The 25,123-nt window shown below is 41.2% G+C and overlaps 1 pseudogene; it reads left to right on the top strand.

Moving 5' to 3' along the window:
• The first annotated feature begins 235 nt into the window (after nucleotides 1–235).
• LOC131837449 (U6 spliceosomal RNA) lies at nucleotides 236–336 on the top strand (annotated as a pseudogene).
• The last annotated feature ends 24,787 nt before the right edge of the window (nucleotides 337–25,123 follow it).

A 25,123-nucleotide genomic window follows, 5' to 3' on the forward strand; every position in this document is an offset into this window, starting at 1 on the left:
TCCTAAAAACATAAGTTTGACAAATTTGCACAAGTGTACCCCTGGGGATTTGGAAAGAGAATGCTTGCCCTTCCCCCTGGATTGAAAATACTTTCTATGTCAGAAATTCCTCCAGCAACTAGAGAAAATTAGATTTGGCCTGAAGGACTCAGACTGAAAAGAAATCCTGCTGTGGGCAAAGTTAAAATATAGTAGAAATTGAAAACGCAACGTGTAATATAAAATTTTATGTACAATATTTCAGCAACATTTGTACCCAGATTGCAACAATACAGGAAGATTAGCATGGCACCTGTGCACCGATGACATGCAAATTCTTGTATGCTTCTCATTTTACAAAAATATAAGGTATAGATGTGATCTGTGTTGGATAAAAATTATACAGAAATACAACACAGTGTAAACAATGATTATCTCAGGGAATTAAGGCTATAATTTTGAAACCTCTCTGTATTTTAAAAAATTTTCTGCCATAAGGTTGCAAAAATTCATAATCAGAAAAGATTTAAAAGGCATTTAAATACAAAATATGTTCATTCAAGCTATTTGACTACCTAAATGTATTTATTTATTTTTAAAGATTTATTTGCTTCAGAGAGAGAGAGACAACACGAGCAGGAGGGGCAGAGGGAGAGAGAGAATCCCAAGCAAACTCCATGCTGAGTGGGGAGCCTGATGTGGTGCTCAACCTCACGACTCTGAGATCACGACCCAAGCCATAACCAAGAGCTGGACACTCAACTGTGTCACCTAGATGCCCCAACTACCTAAATTTAAAAGCAGAGTTGATAAAAGTGAGTTAAAATTTTTTTTTTCTAGGCACCTGGGTGGCTCAGTCTGTTAAGCATCTGCCTTTGGCTCAGGTCATGATCCCAGAGTCCAGGGAGTGAGCCCCACATCGGGCTCTCTGCTCAGTGGGGAATCTGCTTCTCTCTCTCCCCTGCCCCTCACTTGACTTGTGCTCTCTCTTGCTCGCTCTCTCTCAAATAAATAAATAAAAACTAAAAAAAAAAAAGAAAAAAAATTTTTTTTTACCTTAAGTACCTTAAGGAAATGACTTTCTAGTTATTTTTCCTTCATTTTAATTCCAGTACAGTTAACACAGTGTTACATTAGCTTCAGGTGTACAATATAATGATACAACAGGTGAAAAGATGCTCAGCATCACTCATCATTGGGGAAATGAAAATGAAAACCACAATGAGATATCGCCTCATGCCTGTCAGAATGGCGAAAATCAAAAGCACGATAAATGTTGATGAAGATGGGGAGAAAGAGGAACCCTCCTTGTGTACCATTTGTGGGAACACAAGCTAGTGCAGCCACTGTGGAAAACAGCATGGCGTTCCTCTCAGGCTTGTGTTTTTGTTTTTAATTTTATTTGTTAATGTTTTATTTATTTATCTAAAATCAGTTAATTAACATATACTGTATTATTCATTTCAGAGGGTGCTTCGGTGATTCAGCAGTTGTATAGAACACTCAGTGCTCATTACGCCATGTGCCCTCCTCAGAGTCTTCTCCCTTCACATGATGTTACACTTCTTGCTGCTTAACTTTAATCCCAAGAATGTATTATCCTGGTGGATCTCCCCCACCCCTTCTGTCCCCTCCTGTGTTCCTCGCATTGACCTCCTTACTTTTGGCTCATCTTACGCTTCTTCTGGAGTATGACACACATTCACACACACTCCCATATGCTTGCTTTAAAGGGAACATCATAAAATAGAAAAGATTTATTATTTTTATTCTTTTCTTTAAAAGATTTTATCCATTTATTTGAAGGAGAGAGAAAGGGAGAGTAAAAGAAGGGGAGAGTGAGGGAGAGGGGTAAAGGGAGAAGCAGACTCCCCACGGAGCAGGGAGCCCGGTGTGGGGCTCGATCTCAGGACCCTGGGATCATGACCTGAACTGAAGGCAGATGCTTGACTGACTGAGCCACCCAGGCACCCCTATGTTTGTCCTTTTAAGAGGAGATCACATGCATCCCTTGCAATGTTCTCTGACAGGCACAGATTCTGCCTTCAGAAAGCTGAGTCTTTCAAAGATGGTTGAGTAAATACAAAGGTGCAAGTGGATGTTATAAGTGCTGTGAGAGGGGTGAGCTCAGAGTCCTATGGAGGACACAGGAGGGGTCAAGAAGAAAGCTAAGGAGGAGACGTCTCTTCTGAGACCTGCAGGACAAGAGGAGTGAGCTGTGTCTTCTGCACAAGTATGAGTAGTAAGCCATACGTTGGTCCTCCCCCAGCCTTGTCCCTACTCTTCATAGGGACTGTCTTCTATAACTGTAATTGATAAATAGCAGTCTATAACCAGACGGTCAAAGAGACACAGTAGAGAATGAGTACTTTGCACTCAAGCAGTAATTTTCTTCAAAAGGTAGAGAAGTCACTCTGTCTTGCTTGCCGCCCTCACTCTTATCCCTAAATGTGCAGGACTTCCAACAGCTAGCACTTCTTTATTTGAAGATGTCCTCTAGTGTCTGGAGCCTACTTTGTCACCCATGACATAGGCAAGAAATGTCAGGGAATGACTGTCCTCCAGAAGTAGGGCCCCATCCACAGCCAATAGGAACTGGGGCACGAATTCCCCATCTCCCTTGCTCCTTGCAGGGATGCCTGGGAGGTGCGTGTTTCCCCAGAAATAAGCTCTGGTTGCCCATGGTGATGACTGCTTTTCCTTCCCTGTCACCTTATGGTGCTCTCTTCATCTTCTGAATAAGCCTCTCAATATTTCAAATCTTTGCTCCAGCAACCATGTCTGAGGGAACCAAATTAAGATTCACGAACAAAGCACATTTGCCAACTAACAAAGCATGGCTTCTTCTATCGTCCCTACACTCCTTTCACTCTTCACCTGGATACTCTCCTTCTGTATGCACAGCTGTCACAGCACTCAGCTCACCACTCGCTCGCTGCCCTTCCTCTCCCAGGGCATTTATAAGGCTTTCGAGAACATGGATTATGTTTCTCATCTCTCTATTTCCAGGACCTCCATAAAGACTTAATGGATTTCCTGTGAGCTTTGCCATCGTTGTCCAGGGAAGATGTCTTGGCTCAGGATATTTTACAAAATGCCTGGCAAGAGGGACAAGGTGAATGAATCTGGAGAATGTTCTGGAAGAGAGGCAACCCTGAGAACTTTTCCACAGTAAAACTGAACCCCTGCCCATGGATAAAGCACATGCATTACTGTGCTTCACCTTCTCTGTCTCTAAAGTGAGGGTTAAGTAACATTTGCCATGATTGAGTGTCAGAGAGCGCTTTGAGGCTTCAATGAGGCTCTCTATACGATTAAAATAGTAGCCACTGTCCCATCATGTAAATAGTCTCATTGGCAAAGATCATGCATTACTCATCACAGAGGAGTATTTTTATATTCACTGAACATCTTTCATCTGAGAACATCACCACGGTTTGTAAACATCAACTCTGTATTCCTTATGACAACATGCAGACCGGTCCTTCACATGAATTGATAAACCAGGGCCTGAAATAGCTAAACAGCTTGTTCCAAAACCTCCAGAGTTGGGGCAGGAAACAGGTCACTACAGGAAAGTTAGTCATCAAGAGATAGCCCTATGTAAATATTTGGGTAAATGAGGCAAATAGATCAGATAGGCAGACCCTTGAGGAAAGTAGCTCTCTCTCCTTCCTCTGCAGCCTACAGAAGATGGGGTATCTAGAAAAATCTTCATGGAATAGCAGGTTTCATGAATTATGAAAACCCTACAAAATATTTAACAGTTGCTTTGTGCTGAGAAGCTACTCTCTGTGCATTCCAAAGATGCCCATTCAAATGTCCCTGTGTATTTTATGTTCCTGACAATAAAGAAAACAGTACCTTCCAGCCTGATAAAGAGGGAGGTCTGCTGCTCTACCTTAGAGAAGACAGATGGGTGAGGCATCCATTAAAGGAGCTTCCATTACAGGAAAATATGATCCTCTGTCTCAGCATCTGTTCCGCAAATGGCGAGGGAACCTTTTGTCAAGTCTCGGGGGCAGGCCCACAGGTCAGCAGTTGCTAGGCCCTCTGGCTTGTGCCCTGCTGGGCAGGTGAATTCCCACTTTGGCCAGTGGCGAGGTGAGAGTGCCTTTGTGGCTTCCAGACACCAGTGTCGTGTCTCTCCAGCTGATCCCCAGAAAGCACCAAAGTCACATTATTGATACCATGACGCAATTCACACAAACCACCAGGAGCACCAGAAACTGGGAGATTCTCACCTCCGTCTGCTGTGTGGCTTTGAGAAAATCACTTTATCTTTCCGTTTCTCAAGCCCTCAGCTAAGATGAGGAGTTTTAGCTAGATCTGTAACTTTCGATCCGTACCCCCCAAACCCCGCATTTCAGGAGATTTCTAAAAAGCCACTAAAAAGGGCCCAAAAGGCAGAGCACCAAGGTCCCCTACCTAGCTACAACCAGCTACCTCACCTTTTTTTTCCCCTTTTTTATATATTGAATGTCTGTGTAAGATTGCATTTGGGGAAAATGAAAAATTTCTTGCTTCAAAAAAAAAAATTAGAAAGTTTAGAAATCACTGGCCCTGATAATCTGCTTTTCCTCACTTTGAAAACATAAAAGAAATCATGAGATAGTTCTGATATACTATGATTTTTTTCTAGCAGAGCAGAACAGGACCATGTCAGTGCACAGGGACCTTCCAGAAGAGCTAGTCAGTCAGTGGAGGAGTAACCAAGAAGTTGTGCGGAGTCAACACCCTCACTGCCATTGATGCCCACTTGCCAGGAAGGGCTCTGCAGAACTTTCAGGGCAAAAGGTGTTGCTTTCTCCTCTTTTAACGTGGTGGTAAGGGTTCTCCCATTCTACAAGCACCCATCCCTCCTCTCATATTCAGAAACTGACTATAACAAGCACAGTCATTCTTTTTGAGACACCCAGCAGTTAACAGTGTGTCTCGTGGGACACATCCGTGGAACAGCCCACAGATGGAGGAACATGGTGTTTTGTATTTCTTTTCATGCCTTTCCTCTAACTGGGAAAGGAAACTAACACTTCAGACTGTCTGAAAGCACATTAATTTTGGTATCAAATTCCTTGGGCTTAAATCCCAAGGATTTATTAGTTTTTTGGTCTTGGACAAGTCACTTAACTTTTCAATGCTATTTTACACATCCCTAAAGAAAAGAGTAGCACCGACAACACCAACAACAATAACACCTACCTGTCTTTCGAGATTATGGCAATTAGAGTTAATATGCACATAGCACATAGCAAAGTTCCTCCCATTTAACAAGTGCTACGGGGGCATGTAGGTGGTGCAGTTGCTGGAGCGTCTGACTCTTGATTTCCACTCAAGTCATGATCTCAGGGTCCTGGGGTCGAGCCCCACATTGGTCCCTATGCTCAGCGGGCATCTACTTGAGATTCTCTCTCTTCTTCTCTCCCTGCCCCTCCCCTTGCATGCTCTTTCTCTTAAATAAATAAATCCTTTAAAAAAAAAAAAGCTGCTACAGAAGTGTGAAATACAAATGCACACACACATATATTGACATTTTAATATATAAATTCTATAAAATATATTTATATAAATTTATATATTTTTTTTATTTACATACACATCCCTAAAGAGCTGAGGTATGGGACCAGGCATTTTATCAATCTGGTCCCTGTGTCTGTATCTGTGTATTTCTTATATACTCCTTAGCAATTGCTCTACCCTTATGGGTGAGAAAAAGAACTGAACTTTCTCTCCAAGCAAGCAGCAGGTGTCTAACTGAGGGTTTGGCTTCCTAGCCACCGCATTTCGGCACAGATTGTCCGAGGCATCCCTCCTGGCTGAGGCATCCGGCAGCCACACCTCATAACGAAGAAGGCACACAGTCCGTTTCACTCTTTCCTCTAGCTAAAGTGCACATTTCCTGTGACTGGAACAAATGCCAGACCACAGGATTTCAGAGAGATTTAACTGCTTACTCCCAGCTTTGTGACACGATGCGTTGGGTGAGCCCCCTGCGTACAGACTGCCATGCCTGGATCCCCGCCTACTGGCTCAGGAAGAGCCAACTGTTAGGTTTTCAGCAATTTGGTGAGGCCATTGTTAAACGAAGCCACTCTGAAAAATTAAGTTGTGTAAACTTGCAATTGCATAGATTAGATTCCAAACGAAGGTAATGAATACTAAACTCAAGCAGGTTCTAATTATTTCCCGAGGTATTACTGTTCTGTCTGCTCCTGGGGGATGGCAGGCGCACCATGCAGCTGCATGCTGCTGGGCATCTCTTCCCAGCACCATCTTCCCTTTTGTGGGGTCACACTGGAAGCTTCATGTTGCCATGGTAGGATTGTTTGCACTGCAGAAACCAGCAAATGCTGCAGATGAGGGTTCGGCTTATTGTTTCATTGATCATGTAGACTTAGTTATGGGAAAATGTTAATAATGGTGATTAAACTTAAAAGTGTGTTGCATCTTCCTCAAGATATTTATTGATCTGTCTTATTCTATAGCGTAGAAGCCTGGCAGATCCCACCTTAATGAAGAAATCAATGTTAAGGTCATGGGTAATGAGATATGTAAACATAAGTGACCCCTGATGCTCTTAGTCTTTGCTCAAGTGACTTTTCTAGGCATAGGAGCCATACTCTGCCTTTCTACCCTCTTTGCCAGGGCTAGTCTGCAAAAGTCACAGTTTTCTGGACCCACTTTTTTCCTTCTTGCCTTTGATGCCTGGCCATCCCTCTACTACTGTCTGGAATAACTTTTCTCTTCCTCTCTACTCCAAGGAATCTTGCCGTTTTACCAAGCACATTGTTAATTTTTTTTTACTGGTACATGAAGCTCTCCATGAAGACACCTGCAGTCTTCATTCCTGCAATTCCTCTATTGTTTTCTGTACTGTTACTTCCTACGTACCATTCAGGGATTACACGATCTATTGGACTGCTGGAGTGTGTGTGTGGGGGGTACCCTTCACCATGACTTCAGGCCCATAACAGCAGAGAATACCTCTAACTACTTCCCGAGCTTCTGTAAATCATTCCAGAACTTTCGTGTATATTCAGTAAATCCTTGTTGACTGCTTTTAAGAAACAACTGGACACCGTAACTGAAGTTATAGATTTTATGATTTTCTTCAGCCTTAACCTTTAATCTTGAAGCAAACATCTCTAGGAAGTTTTTACTTCTGAGTCTTCCAGATGGAAATATCAACATCATTGATATTTTCGTAGTCCATATTTTCGTAGACTCTATCATCCATTGTGTTTTGTCCTAAAAACCACAATTAGCTATCTAACGGTGACAGCAGTAAGAAGACAGAGCTCAGCCCTAGGTTATCTCCAGGCCCACTCAACCTCATTTTGTAAATCTTTGTTAACCCAGTGCCTGGCATGCTGCCTGGCTCTTATTAGGCTTGCAGTAAATGCTGTAAATGTTATTAAGCCCTTTGAGGGCCGAAACACTGCTATGAGGTCACTCTGAAGAATGTTCCTCTGGAACAGTTTGGAAACGGCTGTCTTTTATGAACATGAACTGTGTCTGTCTCTTCTGTGTCTGCCAGATGCTTGGGTTACACAGCATGTATGGCTCTCAGCTTTACCTCAGTACAACCCAATGGCAAAGAGAAGGTAAAAGGCAAAGGTTTAGGGGAATCACAATGTCACATGTACAAAGCCAAGCCCTGCCTGGGTTTTCTTTGTGCTTCAAAGAGAGCCTGAAGTTCTTTCTGGGAAAGGGCAGGTTGATGGTAGGGAACTGATCTACCAGAGGGCCTTTGGCTAGTATCCAGCTGTATTTATGGAATTTATCTCTTAGGGTGGTTTGATTTACAGAAAACTTGCCTTAAAAAAAATAAATAAAATGTTGGATAAAAACAGTTTCATGTTACATTTACATGAGTTGCATAAATGATTTTTCCTGAGGCCAGGAGCTCAGAGTCTGAGTAAGACGCCAGCATTTTGTGAGAGCCTGATGCGTGGCCATCAGGGTGGCCTCTCTGTTTTGCACACTGCCTGACCTCCTGCTCAGTCTCACCAAATGTTGGTGACCTTGGGCCCGTTCACCAAATGAGACACATCAAGATAATTGTCTCCAGATATTTCTGCCCAGTTTGTGAGACCTACTAATTCCCTCTTTTTAAAAAAAGGAACATCCTCTTGAACTCGGTCAATAAATGTCGTGTTCTCCAAATGACACTTCTAGGGCCTTGGGCCCAGGTTCACGCCCTTTCCCAGGCCACCATCCTTCTCCTCTAGGCTTTGTTCACTCAGTGCCTCTGGGCCCTGCCTGAAGTCATGCCTCTGTGTCCGCGTCTCCACGCACCGGCATGACTCCCCCTGTTTTCAGTTTCCCTTGCAGCTTCCTTTCCTCAGGGCCCAGCCCTGTACCTCTGTCAGCTGAGGTGAGACCAATAGGAGGGAAGTGTGAGGAGGAACAGCAGCATCGGCGCTCCCAGGTGGGTCGGGAGAGAACCCAGTTTGCAGACGTGCGTCGCCTGGTGTCCTGCATGGGTGAGGCAACTCTGCCAGCCCCTTGCACAACCAGAGAGGTGCGTCAGTGAGGGTGCTGGCATGCAGGGAACACACCCCGTGCCAGTCTGCCTGCAGGGACTTGTTCACGCAGTTCAGATGGCTGGAGACGAGTTCATTTCAAAGGCTACTAGCTGGTTACTTTTCCCTGAACCACACGCTTCAACCCACTTCCTCCACGTATGCCGCCATCTCCCACTCCACATCACAGCTGAAGAGAGGAAGGGTTTGGTCACCGGACCCCCATCGATGAAGGCTTTGACCATCAGTGCTCAGTACTCAGTCCCAACAGTACTGGGTGGTTGGAGAGTGAGTAAGGTCTTGATGGCTGGTCATTTTTTGAAGAAGAAGAACCTAGACCCTGGCTTCTTCCTGGAAGGACAATCTGATATGCTTGCTTTTGCTTTTTAAAACCTTTCTACCTCTCCTGCTTTGAATACCTGTCAGGTTTGTATAAATATCACAGTCTCTCCTCTCCCCACACAGCAGTCACTTTATTCAGCTTTTCCTTCTCTCACATCCTACATACAGGGGGTCGTCAGTGTCACAATCCTTCCCTGAAAACTGGGGATTTAAATTCTCAGCCTTCCAGAATGGGCAAATACTTGCTTTGTCATGAGAAAAATCAATATCCGCCACCACAGGAAGTGGGGCAGAGAGCAGCTGGGCAAAGGGCTCCCCTGCAGCTTGGGAGCAATGTCATTCGCATGACCCAAAAGGTTACACTTTCTGGCGAGTCTGACCATAAAAACTGCTGAGCGGGACAGAGGAACAAGAACCCAGATAAAACAAGAAGCACATGCCAGGTACTCCCCCATGGAGGGCGTGGGCCCCGGGGATGGTCGTTCAGCTGGGTGTCATACTGGCTGGCCCAGGGTGAGCCTTGAGAGGAAACACAGAGCCCACTTCCGGGCAAGGCCAGGGCGGTGGTCTATTCATCCACAGGCAGTGGAAACCCAGCTGTTCCCCACCACACATGGACTGTGCAGTTTAGATATTCTGGATGGTTTGGTTTTCTCTTCCAACCCTCGGGATGCTGAAAGGACATTTTGAACCTGTTCTGTCATCTCTTGGCTGAGGCAGGGATGCCCAGGACCTCTGCAGCTGCCAGAGCCTAGAAAAGTCTGGTATCTGCCTACCTTTATAACCCCACTTAAAAAAAAATGAGATATGATTTATATAAAATTCATCCCTTCAAGTACACAGTACAGTGGTTTTTAGTATATCCACAGATATGCGCAACCGTCACCACAATTTTCACACATTTTTGTCTTCCATCACAAACCCACCACTTCAGATCTAAGCAGCCACTAATCTACTTTCTGTCCCTCTTGAATTTGCCACATTTCATAGGCATGGAATCACATGATATGTGATTATATGATGGTGACTTTCTTCTGTGTCTGGTTTTTTTCATTTAGCACGATGTCTCCAAGGGTCATCGATGTTAGAGCCGTGTCAGTGCTCCATTCCTTTTATGACCAAATTGTATTCGATTGTGTGGCTACACCACACATTGTTTATCCATTCATCAGATGATAGACATGTGGCTATTTTCAATTTTTGTCCTTTATCAGTGATGTCACTATGAACATTTATGTACATGTCTTTATGTGGACATAACTTCTCTTCTCCCTCCCTCCCTTCCTTCCTTCCTCTCTGGAGAGCAATTTTTAGGTTATATAGTAACAATATGTTTCATTATTTGAGGAGGTACCAATCTGTTTTCCAAAGGGACTGACCCATTTAAAAATTACACCAGCAAGATAGGAGGGTTCTAATTTTTGTACATCTTTGTCAACTCTTACTATTATCTACCTTTTTAGGTTTTTATTAGGTTTTTAAAGTTTTTATCATCGTAGTAGATGTGAAGTGGTATCTTGTGGTTTTGACTTGCTTTCCTTTGTGAGTAATGTTGTTGAGGTTTTATCATGTGTCTATGGCCCATCTAGGTATCATCTTTGAAGAAATGTTCTTTCCAATCTTTGCTCATATTTAAAAAGCATTTTGGGAAATATTTTAGTTTCTATATTTGATCATTCAGAAACCAGCCTAGCAGTATTAGGGAGAATGCATGGTGGACTTAGATACATAATGTTGTTTCTTTTCTTTTTTTTTTTTTTTTAAGATTTTATTTATTCAACAGACAGATCACAAGTAGGCTGAGAGGTCAGCAGAGAGAGAGGAGGAAGCAGGCTTCCTGCTGAGTAGAGAGCCTGACATGGGGCTCGATCCCAGGACCCTGGGATCATGACCTGAGCCAAAGGCAGAGGCTTTATCCCACTGAGCCACCCAGGCACCCCCAGAATGGTGTTTCTTATTTATTTGGGTGGGTTTTTTGTTTTTTGTTTTTAAAGAGACCTTGTAGGGGTGCCTGGGTGGCTTAGTCAGTTAAGCATTTGCCTTTGGCTCAGGTCATGATCCTGGGTTCCTGGGAATGAGCACCATATTGGACCTTACAAAGGACTCCCTGCTCAGTGGGAAATCTGCTATTCCCTCTTCCCACAACACTCCCCCCTCTCATGCTCACTTTCTCATTTGCTCTCTCTCTCTCAAGGAAATAAATTTTTAAAATTCTTTTAAAAAGGGCGAGGGAAAGGGGCCCTGGGTGGCTCAGTGGGTTAAGCCTCTGCCTTTGGTTGAGGTCGTGATCTCAGGGTCCTGGGATCAAGCCTCGCATTGGGCTCTCTGCTCAGCAGGGAGCCTGCTTCCCCATCTCTCTCTGCCTGCCTCTCTGCCTGCTTGTGATCTCTGTCTGTCAAATAAATAAATAAAATCTTTTAAATAAATAAATAAATAATCGACCTCATTTTTTAGAGCAGTTTTAAGTTCACAGAGAGTTTGTTTATACTTTTTGTCCCATCTATGCACAGCCTCCCTAACACCATCCCACACCAGAATAGTACATTGTTACAGTTGATGAATCTACATTGAAACATTATTATCACCTAAGGACCAAAACGGTAGTTTACATGAAGGTTCGTTGTTAGTGTATGTTCTATTGATGTAGATAAATGTATAATGACATATATCTATCATGTTATCATACAGAAGAGTTTCACTGCCCTAAAAATGCTCTGTGCTCCACTTACTAATCCCTCCCTACCCCCAACCTCTGGCAATGACTGATCTTTTTCCTGGCTTTATAGTTTTTGCCTTTTCCCAACTGTCACATAGTTGAAATCATATAGTACATAGACTTTTCAGATTGGTTTCTTTCACTTAGTTCAATATATTTAGCCTTCCTCCTTGTCCCTCCATGGCTTGATAGCTCATGTCAGGCTGAATGATATTCCATTGTCTGGATGTGCCTAAGTTTATTTTTCCATTCATTTACCAAAGGACATCTTGGTTGCTTCTAAGTTTGGATGATTATAAGTAAAGCTGCTATAAACATTCATGTAGAGGGTTTTGTATAGATGTGCTTTCAACTCATTTGGGTAAATACCAAGGAGTATGATCATTAGATCATATGGTAGGAGTATGCTTAGCTTTGTAAGAAAGTGCCAAACTCTGTTCCACTGTGGCTGCCACATTTTACGTTCCCACCAGCAGTGAAAGAGAATTTCTGCTGCTGCACATCCTGGCAGCATTTGCTGTTGTCAGCGTTTTGGATTTGGGCCATTCTAATAGGTGTGCAATAGCAGTTCATTGTTGGTTTTATTTGCAATTTCTGAATGACTTGTGATGTTGAGCGTCTTTTCCTATGCTTTCATCTGTAAATCTTCTTTGGTAATATTGTTCAGGTCGTTTGCCCAGTTTTCAATTGAGCTGTTCATTATTTTTCTATTGTTGAATTTTAAGAGTTCTCTGTATATTATAAATGACGGTCCTTTATCAGGCCTATCTTTTGCCAGTATTTTCTCCCAATCTTGGCTTATTTGATCATTTTCTTGACAATGGCCTTCACGAGGAGAACTTTTTAATTTTAAGGATATTCAACTTATCAGTTATTTCTTTCATGGATCATCCCTTTGATGTTGTGTCTAAATAGTCATTGCCATCCCCAAGATGGTCTCCAATGTTATTTTTCAGGAATTTTATACTTCTGCATTTTAAATTTAGGTCTGTGATCCATTTTGAGCTAATCTTTGTAGAGGGTGTAAAGTCTGTCTAGATTGGTTTTTTTCTTTTTCTATTGTCCAACTTTTTAAAAATTATTTTGGGTATTCCGAGTTTGTTGAATTTCCATATGAATCTTAGGATTGGCTTGTCAATTTCTGGAAAGAAATCATCTGGGGCATTAATAGGGATTGGGCTGAATCTGTAAATCAGTTTGGTGAGTATTGCCAAGATTAAATTTTCCAATTTATGAAAATAGGATGCCTTTTCATTTACGTAGGTCTTCTTTAATTTTTTTCAACATGTTGTATAGTTTTCAATGTGTGTTACACTTTTTAAATTAAATTTATTCCTAAGTGTTTTATTCTTTTTGATGATACTGTAAATGAAATTGTTTTCTTAATTTTTTTCGGATTGTTCACTGCTATTGTGTAGAAATACAATTGACTTATTATATACCCTCTTCTTGTATCCTGAGACCTGGCTGAATTCACTTACTACTTCTTTTTGTAAGAGATTTTATGTATTTATTTGACAGACAGAGATCACAAGTAGGCAGACGGGCAGGCAGAGAGAGAGGAAAGGAAGCAGGCTCCCGGCTAAGCAGAGAGCCCTATGTGGGGCTTGATCCCAGGACCCTGAGATCATGGCCTGAGTTGAAGGCAGAGGCTTTAACCTCCCCGCTGAGCCACCCAGGTGCCCGTCACTTACTACTTCTCATAGGATTTTTTGTTTATTTGTTTTATGTTTGTCTAGGTTTTTTTGGTGCCTCTAGCTCCACTTTGTATTCTTCTCTCCCTCTTTCTCTGAACTCTACCCTTTCTGATCTTCTTTTGGTTTCTCTAATTATGCCACGCTCCTTCTTGTCATAGGGCCTTAACTCTTCCCTCTACCTCAATCTCACCAATTCTGCTTCATTTTCCACCTGGTTAACTCAGCCTTCAGCTCTCTCTCTCTCTCTCTCTTTTTAATTAAAAGATTTTATTTATTTCTTTGACAGTCAGAGATCACAAGTAGGCAGAGAAGCAGGCAGAGAGAGAGAGAGAGGGAAGCAGGCTCCCTGCTGAGCAAACAGCAGGGTGCGGGACTGCATCCCAGGACCCTGGGATCATGACCTGAGCCAAAGGCACAGGCTTTAACCCACTGAGCCACCCAGGTGCACCTCAGCTCTCTTGATTTGAACTGCTCCCCTCACCTCTGTCCAGGTCTGATTCTTTCCTGCAGACCATCACAAATACTGTGTTTCTCCTCAACACACACCTCAGCGTACGCTCTTATTTGTGTTACACTTTGAGTGTAACAGTGTAACAGACTGTAACCCGCTGTCCCTTTTTTCTCACTATTATAATTCTCATCACTATATCTGGCACATAGTGGATTCTTAACAACTACTTGTTGAATGAAAGGAAGAATGAAGGGTTAGCATTGGAGAAATATGGCTATCATTAAGAACTTTGGGTGGGGTGAGGGGCGGAAGAACAAATTGAAGGTGGGGCACATACCATCTGTATAGCCAATCTGACCTCCTTCTGGGGAATTAAGTTCTGGAATGGAATGTGGTTGTCTTAGGAGGGCAGAGGCATTGAGTGTGTAGTCAGTAACGTTGGATTTTCCCCCCCATTAAATCTCCTTACTTGGTGGTAAGAAACCCAGGAAAAAAAAAAAAAAAAAAAACCCGGCCATCTGAGTCATTTGCAGATGAATAACCACAGTGTGACTCTTTAGTAGCTTCTTACCTTTCCTGAGGTACAGCTTGTTAGTGGGGAAGGTGGGAGAGGAGGCAGTGGAGGGAAAGGGGAGGAGAGAGGGAATTGAAAAGATTCATCTTTTTCTTGCCAAATCAATTCACTCTAACAAAAACAGGGAAATCCCTGACCAGCTGTTCCAGTGACTAGCAAGAAAAATATTTGCTTGGAACACTGCAACAGAAAACGCACTTTACATGCTGACCCTCACAAAGGAGGGCCCTGGAGCCTTTCAGTTCTGTCCTGAGGGCTTCATTGAGATCAATGACGATAGTTAGAACAGTGTTGTTTTTGTTTTGTTTTGTTTCTTAATTAGAATTCTCTTAAAAGTCTGGGTTCAACTCTGGTGCTTCAGTTGGAGTTTCGGGGTGATAAGAGAAGAGGAAAGACCAGTGATGGGGGGAGGGGGTGGGAAATTGAAGCAAAGACGAGGCTGGCCTGCAGCTTTGCTGGCATGTAACATACTTCCTGTCTTATTCTTGGAATCCATGTTCCAGTTGTCAGGCCAGAGAGAAGGAAAATGTTGATGTGTAGTGAGATAAATTTGGGAAGTAGAGATTTTTTTCATTTTGAGCCATATTTTAGAGGATTCTGAAACATCTGAGATGAGGTTTTGCTCCAGGGGCTTTGAGATCTGCTAGATATAGCGAAACATTGCCATATGAATCTATGAGACCATCATGGTAGGGAACACTCTGGTTTGTCTTTGTGTGTCTATGATCTAGCACAATGCCTGGCTCAGAGTAGAGGCTCAGTGAAAATTCAATAGAACAGCTTACATAAGGTGATGCAAGCCAAAGAAATTTTGCAAATTAGATATTATAGTCCAGGAAACTAAGCTCATTTTCTGTTTTGTTATTCATCCGGATACTCATCATTCCATTTTATCTCCTAGACCACAGGGTGCAAATAGTTTGAGTATTTAATTTTTAGTTTTTTAGGATAGGTAATTAATTATAAATTCTATAAGTAAATGAACCAAATCATTGCTTTGCTGCCAATAGAATAAAATTTAAAGGAGAATGATTCAAAAGTAAAAATTTTATCTTGCCAGCTATGGTGTCTAAATGTCTCATCAGAGCAAATTTTTAAAATACCATGCATTTACTTTGAAACAAGAATGAAAGAGAAAGTTTATGAAATCACCACACTCAAAGATATGTATTTCTTAGGCTGATATGTTAAGGTAAACACTACAAAAGCTATTATCTCCCATTTCAGAGTAACTCTCTAGTAAAAGAAATCCAATTTGGAGTCCTTCCTTCTGAACTCTTAGAATCTCTGTCTGTAATATAGATGTGAAGTATCTTAAACCAGCAGTTTCTAAGTGATCATGGACAAGTTTCCCGTAGCTTCCTAACAAGATTCCCTGGAACAAAATGGTGGCAGACCTCCAAATCAGGGTGACTTTACTTGACTTTAGTAATTTGCAAACTGTTATATCTCTGTACGGATCAAGATTCTTGAACTTGGATTTTCTTTCTTAGATTTCCTATATTCTCAAAGATTTGTCTATCATTTATACGCTGTTTTGATTGTGAATTATCATTGAGCATTGACTGAGGTGTTCTTCTGGATTCAGGGAAAAGAACAGTACTCATTATTTTCTTTTTTTATTTAAGGCACAAAGTTTCTATTGTTATGGAATTTATACCCTCACCACCCTTGAGATCTAGAGATTAAGTTCGTTTTGTTTTTGTTTTTGTTTTTTTACTTTAACTGTTACTGGTTATATGATTCTGAACAAATCACCCAACCACTCACTCTAAGATTCATTTTCTTCATAGTAGAATGGAATAAAAATAGTACATATCTCCTAAGGTTGTTCTAGGGATTAAATCAGGATAGAGGTGGGAGGTGGAAGGCAGAGAGAAATTGAGAAAGAAAACACCCACCAGATTTTCGAGGTTCTTGACTATGTATGGATTTGAGCAGAAGTCAAAGGAGATCCTTTGTTAGGATGCAGAAACATGTGCATCCTTCAAGGGCATAGGGGAGATGAGCCTTGATCAATTAACGGGACTGTGACTCCAGAGGTCATGGGAATAAGTTTTGAGAAGGGAGACTGTACACATGGTTATGTAACCAGACCCTGGAGATGTATTATTTAAAGTTGTTAACAATTTTTCATCTTAGAAAGTAGGAACTTTAGGAGGGTAATGTGCAACGCCTCTGAGACATTTTCCTTGCTAAATTATGTGGTAGGAGGCTTTTATCGTGGAAGTTATTTAAATATCTGTAGAACAGAATATCAATGTTCCTCGAAGTACTTTTCCCAAAACCACCTGCATCAGATCACTAGGGTTCTTGTTAGAATATGTACCAGGACCCCCACACTGGAACCTCTGGAAGTTGGACGTGGGAAGCATAATTTTTTATTTTTGTGAAATATACATAAACTTTCCCCCCTTTAACCATTTTAAACTACAAATGTGGTAGCATTTAGTACATTTGCAGTGATGTGTTTCACAGCTATCTGGTTCCAAAACATTGTCATCACCTCCGAGGGCAAGCCCAAATCCATTAAGCAGACACTCCACATCCTTCCCTCTTCTCCACCCCTGACAATCACTAATCTACTTTCTGTTTCTATGGATTTGACTCTTCTGGATGTAGCTTATAAACAGAAACATATGTGTGACCTTGTGTATCTGGCTTTTTTACTCACCATGTTCTGTATGCTCATCTATGTTGTAGCATGAACTTCGTTCCTTTTTATGGCTGAATAATGTTCTGCTGTATGATATACCATGTTGGTTCTTTTTTTTTTTAAAGATTTTATTTATTTATTTGACAGACAGAGATTACAAGTAGGCAGAGAGGCAGATGGGGGCGGGGGAAGCAGGCTCCCTGCTGAGCAGAAATCCCAATGGGGCTCCATCCCAGGCCCCTGAGACCATGACTTGAGCCAAAGGCAGAGGCTTAACCCACTGAGCCACCCAGGTGCCCCTATACCATATTTTTTATTCAGTCATTCACTGATAGACACTTGAATTATTTCCTCATTTGGTTATTGTGAACAGTGTCTCTATAAACATTTGTGTACAAGTTTCTGTTTGAACACTTCTTTACAATTTTTTTTTTTGATAGATACCTTAAAAGGGAATTACTGGGTCACATGGTAGTTCTGTGTTATCTTATTGAGGAACTGCCCAACTTTTATGCACACTGGTTGTGCTATGTTACATTCCCACTAGCAACATAGGCATACTCTGATTTTTTCCACATCCTCATCAATACTTGTTATGCTCTGGGCTCCTCACTGTAGCCGTCTTAGTGGGTGTGGAGTGCTATTACATTGTGGTTTAGATTTGCATTTCTCCAATGACTAATGATGTTGAACATCTTTTCATGTGCTTGCTAGCCATTTGTATATTTTCTTTGGAGAAAAGTATATTCTGGTCCTGTCCTCATTTTTTTTCTTTTTTCCATTCTTTTTGCTTAATTGTGGAAAATATATTTTACACGCGGTTCACTATTTTAAAGTGTACAATTCAGTGGTGTCAAGTACTTTCCCATTGTTGTGCAATCATCGTTATCGCCCATCTCCAAAACTTATCATCCCCAACTGAAACTCAGTCCCCATTAAGCAACAACTCCCCACACCCTGTAGGCCCTGGTAACCACCATTCTACTTTTCATGTCTATGAATTTGACTCTTCTAGTCTGGCTGTTCTAGCTACGTCCTACAAGTAGAATCATACAATGTTTGTTCTTTTGTGTCCTGCTTGTTTCACTTAGCATGATGTCCTAAAGGTTCATCCATGTGATAGACTATATCAGAATTTCATTTCCTTTTAATGGCTGAATAATATTCCACTGTAGGTAGATATTGCATTTTCTAATTAAGCTATCTGCCTTTCCATTGTTGAATTGTTTAAGTTCCTTTCATTTTGTATTGTATACTGAACCCTTGTCAAAAATATGATTTGGAGGGGTGTCTGCATGGCTCAGTTTTTTAAGTGCTCAACTCTTGGTTTTGGCTTGTTATGATCTCAGGGTTAAGATCGAGCCCTGTGTCTGGCTCCATGCTGAGTGGGGAGTCTGCTTGAGATTCTCTCCTCTTCCCTCCCTCTCTGCCCCTCACCCCGCTTGTGTGCATGCACTTCCTCTCTCTCTCCCTCAAATAAATTAAATAAAATCTAAAGAAAAAAGACATATGATTTGCCAATAGTTTCTCCCATCCTCTGAGTTGTCTTTTCACTCCCTTGATAGTGTCCTTTAATGAATAACAGTTTTTAATTTTGATGAAGTCCAGTTAATCCATTTCTTTCTTTTGTTACCCATGGGAAAGCACACAAGTTGATTATGATTTTTTGTGATTATGATTAGACACTAAAGCATGACAATCTTGTACTGACAGTATTAGCAGGATACTATTTGTTGAAGAAAGTATATTCCTCATAGGTCTATTTTCTTTAGGTGTATATATCTAAAAACAGCTAATAAATTATATGCATTTTATTCACCCTTGCCTTTTTTCAATTAAAAGATACTTAAGTATCTTGTGTATGTACGGTTTCTGGTGAAGCCTTGATTATAAGTAGTTTTCATGTGCTATACAGAAAGGCTAGAGCAAAAAAAAAAAGTACCAACTGTCTGATCATTATTACAACTACCTGTTCTAGTTCTGTTGTTCTGAACATTTACTTTTATATAATCTGTATCTCACATTCATCCCACTCACCAAGAATTTACTGAGCATTTACCATATGCCAGACAATGTGCCAAGTATTAAAAATAGAAAGAGAAAGATGTGTCCTCTGTCCTTGTGGATCTCACAGTCTTGCAGGAGATAAAAGCAGGAAGCTGATAAAGATCAATACCACACAAGAGGTTCCTAGGAGAGAATAAGTCCAAAGTGCTGTGGGGTTACAAAAGAAAGAATCACTGACTGTGTCCTTTAGGTGATGGGGTCTCCAAAGAGGTCTTTTGAGCAAGATAATTCCATGAATTAATTTAAGTTTTAGAAATAAAATTCCGGCAGCAACGTGAGAGAGGACTGGACTAGAATGGACACAAACCAGTCATTAAGGTCAATAATAATGGGTATTTTGGCAATCAAGTTCCCCCATATCCTTGTATTCAGCCCTAGAAATGTTCTATGATCTTTCAAATATTGATATGAGGTGAGTTTTTCTTAGATTTTTATTATGCAAAGCTTCAAACACATAAAAATTCTTTGACTAGTAAACAGACTCCCTGTATCTAATCAGCACAGATTCAATCTGTTATCAGCACATGGCCAAATCTCATTTTCTCTATACCCTCTGCCCCCTTCTCCATTTCAGATACTTTGAAGGAAATCTCAGACACTATATTACTTCATCCATAAATATTTTATTATGTAACTTCAACGGATAAGAACTATTTTTAAAGTCTAATCTCAATAGGATTATACTACCTAAATAAAGTGACTTCTTCATGGTAGAAGGTTTTCTTTCAAGTCAAGAATTTACATTATATTCACATAACGAATTCTATCTTATTCTCTGTAGAGACTTTTTTCCCCCTTAATATTTTTGTTAGGGGATGGAGAGGGGAGCCAGTTTCCTAAAAACTAAAATGATGCTGCTTGAGATACGAAATCTTTAGTTCCTGGAACCGCATTTGTGATTAACTTTTCTATTCTATGTGTTTTAGCTAGGGAAGTTTCTACTTTGTTATAAATTTATAGCTTGAACATAATGAGTGTAAATCGGGCGGTTGAGAAATTTTACCTTTGAACTGTTTTTATTCAGTAGCAATTCCTTACCTTTGTATAAAGCCTTGAATTTTCCAAAGTGCCCTCATGCCTGTTACCTAGTGAACTCAGCTCTGCTGTGCAAAGTTGTGGATTATCTGCTGTTCACCAGTGTTTATTTCTTGCAGCTCTCAGGCTGAGATTGAAATAATAAACAATATATGCAAAATCCTTTACTTGTGAGCCAAGAAAGACTTTGTAGGCAAGCCTGCATGGGTAATGAAAGGAAATTACTGTGCGTGACATCTTACCAGCTCTAATTTACTTCATTTTCCTCAGTTTGGGAATATTTGGTATTTATGCACGCATATGCGCATGCACACATGCACACACACGCACACACACACTATGATTTTAAATCCATGGTTATAAGTCAATATGTTTCATGGGCTCAACACCCACACACAAACTTCCTGGAAACTTATGGACAGGTTTGTTTCTTGATTAAGAAACGTGGCAACACTTGAATTAGGACAGAGTTTAGAGCTGCCACATGTTGATAGGTCACTCTTAATTGGTGCTCCATTCTTTTTAAATAATTTGTTCATTTTTCATCAGCATTGCCAGACAGAAGAGACATAGATATCTTCAAAACATTCTGTAGCCAGAAGAATTTAGTAACGATCAAAGAGGTTGATACAGGTATCATATTTAATATAAATTCTTGCTCTTTACCCATAACATATGGAAAATGCAAGTACTCTTTAAATAGTCTCACTAGGGGTGCCTAGGTGGCTCAGTGGGTTAAAGCCTCTGCTTTCGGCTCAGGTCATGAGCCCAGGGTCCTGGGATCGAGCCCTGCATCGAGCTCTCTGCTCAGCAGGGAGCCTGCTTCCTCCTCTCTCTCTCTCTGCCTGCCTCTGCCTACTTGTGATCTCTGTCTGTCAAATAAATTTTAAAAAATCTTTAAAAAATAATAATAAAATAAAATAAAAATAAATGGTCTCAGTAATTTATCTGAGTGCAAAGGCTATTTATTTGAATTACCTTCACTTGTGTATGTCAAGGTATTCAAAGAGCCTTTGGATTCCCATAGGCTTTACTCAAGTAAATGGTGAAAACCTGCTTCTTGGTTAAGAAGGAGTAGAAAGATTGAGCGTGTGAGCTCTGGAGGAAGACAAATCTGGGTTTACAAACCACTGGATCTGAGTAAGCCACATTGTCTCTCCATGATTCAGGTTCCTCCAGGAATCCTTCAGACTGTTCCCAAGGGCTGATTGTTAAATATGCAAGAATTTTTCCAGCCAGTGTTAAACCTTTGGCTGCTTAAAGTCAGCCATGATGGCAGTATTTATATCCCCAAAACTGGTGAGCTCTGTAAGTTTGGGTTACCTCCCCATTCCTCAGAGCTTGTTTACCAGCACAGCACTGCCTACCAGACAGGTTGAAAGATAGAATGAGTTCGTTTCTGTCAAGCACTTCACGTGGTTTTTGCCATACAGAGAGGATTCAATAAATGTTAGCCAGTAGTAGTAGTAGTAGTGTGCCATTGAAAACCAATGCAACTAACTCACCATTGTTTACTTATCAAATTGACAAATCATCTATGATTTATCCCTGGCAGCACGCCAGGGAATACACTCAGACACAGAAAATAAAGCAGGGAAGACCTAACCAACTCATTGTAGTGCTTATTTGCATCTTCAGCTTGACAAAACATGTGAGGAGAGAAAGGAAAGAAAAAAAGTTGTGGAAAAAAATGAGAGGAAGGGATTATATTTAAATTCAAAATGTTAGCTCTCCTTTTGTCTTTCTTGGGACAGCTCACTGGAATTTCAGTATAAATGGCAGATGACCCAATGATGAACAATTTTAAATAGTTGGTAGGAAAATCTGACCATTTGGGGTTCCTGTAGCAAATGGTAGAATTCCTGACCCAAATTCTTTTAAGCCAAAAAGTGAGTTATTGGTTCCAAAAGAACAAAATCCAGGGATAGATTTGCTTCTAAACGCAGTTTTCTGCGGGGCCCTGACTAGGTCATGGGTGCTCATTTCTTTTCTGCCCTCTAGTGTGTTTGCCATCCCCAGCCTCCATGTGGCAGCCCCAGCAGTTCCAGACTCCACTGTTGAAGTGGAAAGTTCTTTCTGAAATCATGTGTACCAGGCAAGAGAAAAACCACCTTTCTTGTGGTTCTTGCACAACTCCTGAAGACTTCTCTGAGTGAACTGTCACATAGCCTGACTCTAGTTTGAGAGCCCTGTCACAGACTGCATCTAATGGGGAGGAGATAACTGACCAGCCAAAAAATTGGGGAGATAGTACAGTAAGATGAGGAGAGTGTTGGGCAACCATCAAACAATTGTCTACTATAAATCATCTTCCCTGTCATTGAATAAAGATGAGAACAGTTCATGGGCAGATGTCTCCTTCTCAGGCTGGGCTTCGGCTCTTACCACTTCTGAGGGCATTAAAGACCTTCGTCATAAGGAGGTATAAATAGAGATGGTATCTTCAGAAGGAACTGATTTTGAGAAACCCAGGTAGAAGAGTGCTCAAAAGCAAATGCTAGCCAAAAAAAGAAAAAAATATTATACCACCACCTTAAAGGCAGGTTTCAAATGGACAGTTCAGATGATAGGTATTCCTGGCATGCTCTTGGTGCCTTCCTTGTGGACCAAGAACCAGAGCCCCAGAGACAATGACCTTAGAGGCTTGGGAAGCATTGTCATGGTAAAAAATTGAGAGACACAAAAACTTCAGAGAGTCCTGTAATGGAAACAAACCTGTTGGCACATAGAAATTCCAGAATGTTTGGCTATCAATTTGTTTTAGAATTTCATTCCAGGAAAGTAAGTTGTGACTCTGATGTTATGGAGAAGTTTAAATATTTATGCTAGGAAAAAAAAAAAAAAGGTACAGACCGCTCTCTCCCCAGAGTACCTACCACTGACAGGTTACATAATTCTATCTAAGGTAACATATGACATGCTGAGCATCATGGTCTCTGCCGGGAAGCCCAGGCTTCTGTTTCTCTTGGCTGCAAGTTTGTTCAGCCTGCGCCTGATGCCATCCTGATCCGTAGCCTTCTCTGGAAGCCGCAAGCTGTAATGCATGAGTCACAGAGGTTAAAATGCAGCCTTTTCTGGTTTATATCATATGCACATTCTGTAATAGTCTTGGAGTGTCATTCCATGATTCATATCCTAGTCCAGTGTGCCCTAACCAAACACGTCTTCTGGCAATATATATTGAGAGCCCCACTGTGCGTATTAGTATGGAGTGATTTCAGTGAACCATTTTTCTTGCCCCTGGGAACTTACATTCGTATAGTGTCCTACCCAAATGTGATTTGTTTTTAATTATGGTGGTGCTCACCTATAGCTTCCTCATTAAATATAACACACTGAATAATTCTGTGATGGTCCCAAGGAAATGCCAAATACTGCCAAGAAGAGGATTTTATTATAAAGAGTCACATCTGTAAGCATTTTGGAGAGTGGGCACATTTCTCAAAGATTCTGAGACTGGAGAGTTGTTGGCACTCTGTGGCCCTCAAAAAAACTATCTTGGGTCTTTTGCAATTGAACTAGAAACTGCATATCAATCCAGAGTTTATAAGTATCATACAGCATTCATCCTGAAAACACAGAAATGTTAATGAGGTGTTGCCATGAAATTATCTTTTACTAAAAAATGAAATGTGTGACCAACATCATTACCAATTTCTTGGTCACTACCAATTCTTTCCCTCTACGGAAGAATGACACCTAAAGATTTCTGGATCTTCAAAAGAAAGGAATTCTCATTATTTGTGAATGCATCAGTAAGGTTGCGTCTGTGTGGCTCCAAAGGACAAGTGCCACTTAGAATCAGAAAAGTTAAAAAGAAGCATTGCCAGAAATTAATGAGAATGTTCATGATTGCCCAGCTCTGGAAGTAATGTACACATATCTGGCATCTGTCCCCATTTTTCCCCTGGGACCTTTAAATGACAGGTTACTAATTCATTCTTAATCACCACAAGCTGCTAGGTGTCCCATGGCTTGTAGCCATCTAAATTAATTGCAGGTGCCTCTGTGGATCTGCAACATAGCCCAGTAGGCTTAGGGTAATTAGCTCTGGATCCTCTCTCCTTATTCTCAAGTGCTTCTAATGCTCAGTGGATTTCTGAAGCCACAGCTTGCCATTGAGAGAATAGAAGACGCCCTTTGGAAATAGAAAAGCAACTGGGCTACACTCTTAATTTTTGGAAGGGGACGTGTGGGGAAAGAGAAGGGAGATCTCAGTGAAGGCCTGAAGCCCTTCTGTAAAGATGTTTCCTTGAAGCAGGAAAGAAGTGGATTCTCCTATTTATGAAGAGGGACTCTGGTGTTACTAAGTCCTCAAGGTCATCGTAATGTACTATCAAATCTAGCCTATCAAAATGTAGCCCGAGGACCTGGGGCATTTCCTTGGAGCTAATTAGATTTGTAGACTCTGGCCATCCCAGACCTAAGTCAGAATCTCCATTTTTACATGGCCTCCAGATGATTTGTATTCATATTAACATTTGAGAACCAGATGTAATGCATGCCTATGATAGTTAATCCACCGAAAGAGCTTATCATTCTTTCTAGGAGGCATTCATATTTCCAGATATGATTGTTAAGCAGACTCGGAAAGAAGTGGGTGCAGTGTTGTTCCTTGGGAAAGCGTGTGCTGAAGGCAGAGTTACTGCCTCCCAGGTCTTAGAATCCCTTCATGTAGCTCACTGTCTGATATACTAGAGATGGACCAATGGATGAAGGGATGGGTTTGTAGAAGGATGGGTGGATGGGTGGATGTATAGATGAATGGGTGGATGGGTGAATGGATGGATGGGTGGATGCATAAAGAGCATGGTACCCTTCCCTCCAAAAAACTTGAAAGTAAAAGTGAATATAAAAAACTGAAGTCAAAGCTGAATTTGCTTTTTGTTATTACTTAATCAAGAAAGACTTGCTTAATGACATCATCACCATATAGTATAACATGTCAGGCCAATAAAGGCTTATTTAGGAATTGGTTGGACAGTTCTAGACCTCCATCAGCCTAGGGAGCCAGGTCTGGGATGTGGAAGGGTATATCCCAACAAAGACCATGTTCCCTTCCCTGAGCTCATTTGACACTC

This window comes from Mustela lutreola, chromosome 7, assembly GCF_030435805.1.
Source record: "Mustela lutreola isolate mMusLut2 chromosome 7, mMusLut2.pri, whole genome shotgun sequence".
In the NCBI taxonomy this organism is placed as follows: Eukaryota; Metazoa; Chordata; class Mammalia; order Carnivora; family Mustelidae; genus Mustela; species Mustela lutreola.